The following is a 4426-nucleotide window of genomic DNA, read 5'->3' on the forward strand; positions in this document are numbered from 1 at the left end:
ATGGTACAGTGCCTGCCTAGCAAGTGTAAGGTCTTGAGTTTGATCCCTGGTACCAAACAGTAACAACAAAACTATCAGATGAAAAAAAAAATTAAGCATTTTTTTCCCCCAAAAATCTTCATCAGCAGAAGACCCTTCAGAAAATAACTAAAGAAACTTTTGATGGGAAATAAAAACTTTTTAAACTCTGGAATATTTCTAACAAAGGAAGACCATAAATTATAAAAATACAGGTAGATACAATACACAGTCCTCTCAATTTTTCAGAATTATGTTTGAAAGCAAATGCCATTAGTAAGGTTATTTTATTGTAAACAGGAGAGGTGAATGGACTCCTGGGGTAGTTTCTACACTTAAACTGGCTTTAAAATATGGAGGCCATACACACATGCACTGTAAGTGATGTACATGTAAAGTAATTCTTAGGCATTTACGCTATACACTGACAAACACTTTTGATAAACCAAAGTGGAATTCTAGGCTGACCTAGGAAGATTAAAAAAGGGAAACAGAAAAGAGAGAAAATAAAAAGGTAACCAAAAATATTACAACAAATTTGAGTTATAAAATTTGATTGGGCTGGCTCAGTGGACTAAGTGCTTAGGTAAGGGCAGAGACTGGGGTTTGACCCCTGGCCCCACAGACTTCACCGTCCCCACCACAGGCATGCTGAGCCAGCCCCTGAGTCTGGGCATGGTGGCATGTGTCTGCAATCCCAGCCCTGGGGAGGCTGAAAACAGGAGGACCACTATGCGTCCAAGCTGCATAGTGAGATCCTGTACCAAATACATAAAATTTTTTAAAAGTCCATGATTGCACTAAATATAAATTATTTACATAAACTAATGTGGGCAGAGTGAATTCAATACCTGACCCAGCTATAGTCTAGCTACAAAACTTCACTTATGATGTATCAATAGAGATAGGTTTCAGATGAAAGGTTGGTGAAAGACAAATTCTACCAGAATTAATCAAAAGAAAACAGGCATGACCATATTAATATCAGGTAAATTGGACTCTGGAGCAAAGAAAGTTATGAGAGAAGAAGGGACATTACTTAATGGCAAGGGATAATTCAACCAAGAAGACAAACCAACCTTAAATGCTAAAATAACATGGAGCAAAAGGTGATAGACTTGAAAAGAGAAATATGGTTATAGTTGCATGCTTCAATACAGCTCTCCTCTCAACAAATCATTCAAAAGCTGTTCAAGAATTAGCAAGGACAAGGACCAGCCAGGCACAGTGGCCCACGCCTATCATCTCAGTGCTTGGAGGCTGAGGCAGGAAGACAGCAGGTTAGAGTCCCCGCCACTGGGCAACTTAGGGAGACCCTGTCTCAAAACTTAAAAAAAATTTTTTTAACTGGCTGGACATGCCACTCAGTGGAAAGATTTAATCTCCAATACTGAAAAAAAAATTCATCTGGAGTATAAAAGAAATAACACTATCAACCAACAGCATCTTCCACTTATTGACTACTTCCCCCAACAGTAGCTGAACACACACTGCAGTGGAGTGTCCACAGAATAATCACCCAGACAGATCATACCCTGGTTGTTAAAAATCCTGAACAAACTTCAAAGAATCAAAGCCATACAGTGTTCTCTGGCCACAGTGGGATTAAAATAAAACAATGACAAAGACTACAAGAACATCTACAACAGATGGAAGCTAAAAAAGAAAAAAGCTCTCAAATTAGTAGTTGAAAATCCCATCTGAAGAATTAGTCCCATGCAAATCCAAGGCATGAAGAAGGGAAGAAACAAGTCAATGACATTGAAAAAATACAGAAAGTTAATGAAATGGCAGCCAATATATTGGTGAACACCTAGCACAACTGATAAAGAACCAGTCATCAGTTTCAAGAATGAAATAGCCCAGACTCAGTGGAAATCAAAAAATAATATAAGATCACAACACACAAATTCAGTGCCTCAGTGAAAGGGACCAATTTCACAAAACACCAACTACTGTGCATATGAAATAGATCATTTGAACGACTTATGACTGTTGAAGAGATTGAATTTGTAGTTTTAAAGCTCCCAAAAAGGAAACCTTCAGGTCAAGGTTGTATCATTGAATAATTTTTTAAGCATTTAGAGAAGAATTAATGCCAAGTCTACATAATCTTTTCTAAGAAATAGAAAGGAAGGTAGCGCTTCCCAACATTTTTTTTTTTTTGAGACATGGTCTTGTTACATATTAAAGACCGGCCTTGAACTCACTAGGTAGCCGAGGCTGGCCTCAAACTTGCAACAACCCTCCTACACGCTGAAATTACAGGTGTGTGCCACCATGCCCAGCCCTCAACAACTTGGGAACCTAGAACTGCACTTATACACAGCCTGAGAAAGATAATGTAGGACATGAATAACTGCAGGCTAATATCTCTCACTAATAGAGATGGAAAAATCGGTAAAAAAAAATAAATTAGCTGTGACTGTTTTGCAAATCATACAAGGAATCATAAACCATGATCAACTAGGGCTTATTCCAGGGATGAAACATTGGTTTGATATCTGAAAATCAATCCTGGGGCCAGGGGTATAGCTCAATGGCACAGCACATTTCAGGCAAGCACAAGGCTATGAGTTTGATTCCTGGTACCAAAAAAGAAAAGAAAATCAATCGTATGATACATGATATCAACATGCTAATGAAGTAAGGTCACAGAAGTGCATCAATTGTGGAAGACCACCTGGGCGACTGTCCTTGAAAGAGGACAGTCTCCATTTTGGCTGAGCCTGACCCTATTTCCTCATATTGATATGCACAGGGCTGGCTAGGGCTTTTCCTTCTCCCTTCAGTTGGCTTTAAGCTAGTGCTAGTGGTAGTCTTTGAGGACCATGTTTCCCTGGGAAACCCCACCTGCTGCTTCCTAGTTTGAGCCTGGTTGAAACGAGATGAAGAGCCAATGCTCCACGCTGTCAGCTGGGAATGAGAGGCTATGACTTCCTGGGGCTTGAAAGATTACACGCGAGAGCTGAAGCAGGCCACAGAACATTAGATACTATCTCAACTGGGTAATGCAGATTACTCTCTGCATAGCCTTCTTTTTGCATATTGCAGAGGTGAATGCAGGCCTCTTACCTAGGCCAGCTCATGGTACTCACCTCCTTCCGGCCATTCGCCCAGTCATTCATCCTCAAGCCACTCCCTTCTTGACAAATAAATGAAATTTGGGTTTGGTCCTGGATAAAGGCCTTTGTTCCAGTTAGCCATCGTCGTGGCCAGTGTCAGAGCCCTCTTGACTCCCCACCATTTTGGATATATTATTTTGCCTTTATTTACGCTGTGGGTTGCACTGGAAGTGGTAGATTGGAATTAATTAATTAAATTCCAATGTCTTTCCATGGGATTATAAATATAAACTTCTTGGGCTGTGGTGAGGACTAGGAAGGACCCTCTATAATCAACTATTGCAGAAAAACATTTGATAAGAATCAACACCTATGCAAGATTAAAAAAAAAAACACTCATAAAAAAGAATAAGACTTGATAGCCAACAAAAACCTGGAGCTGGGGCAGGGATATAGCTCAGCAGCACAGCGCCTGCCTGGCAAGCTCAAGGTTCTGAGTTTGACTTCCTGTTAAAAAAAAAGAAAAAGAAAAAGAAAAAGAAAGAAAGAATGAACTGGAGATAATATTATGTCATAGTGAAAGACCGAATGCTTTTCTTCAAAAACCAGAAACATAGCCAAGAATTCTCCTCTCTCAATTCCAGATAACTCTGGACACTGTGGCCAGCTTATAAGACTGGTGGACAAATGGGCAGGGGAGGTAAAACTCTCCTACCTGTGGATAGTATGGTTCTCCATGTAGAAAACTCCAAGACACCTACAAACTGAAATAAAGGAAATAAAACCCTGGAACTGATCACTGAGTCCATAAGGTTGCAAAATACTGAAGTTTGCCGCACGTTTGAGAATCAATTATATACCTGGCAAGCACAGGGTCCTGAGTTCAATCCCTGGTACTGGAAAAAAAAAAAGAATCAATTATACTTTCATATACTAACATTCAACAAACTGAAACTGAAATAAAAATAGATCCCATTTATAAAATCGTTAAGGTGTCAGGCCAGAGAGATAGCTCAGTAGCACAAGCTTCTGCCTGGAAATCACAAGGTTCTGAGTTTGATAGAAGAAGGAGGAAGAAGAAGAAGGAGGAGGAGGAGGAGGAGGAGGAAGAGGAGGAAGAGGAGGAGGAGGAAGAGGAAGAGGAGGAGGAGAAAGAGAAGGAGAGGAGGAGGAGGAGGAAAGGAGGAAGAGGAGGAGGAGAAGGAGGAGGAGGAGAAGAGGAGGAGGAGGAGAAGGAGGAGGAGAAGAGGAAGAGAAGAAGGAGAAGAAGAAGAAAAGAAGAAGGAGAAGGAGAAGGAGGAGGAGGAGAAGGAGAAGGAGAAGGAGAAGGAGAAGGAGAAGGA

The sequence above is a fragment of the Octodon degus genome, unplaced genomic scaffold (assembly GCF_000260255.1).
Source record: "Octodon degus isolate 3935 unplaced genomic scaffold, OctDeg1.0 scaffold00006, whole genome shotgun sequence".
NCBI lineage: Eukaryota > Metazoa > Chordata > Mammalia > Rodentia > Octodontidae > Octodon > Octodon degus.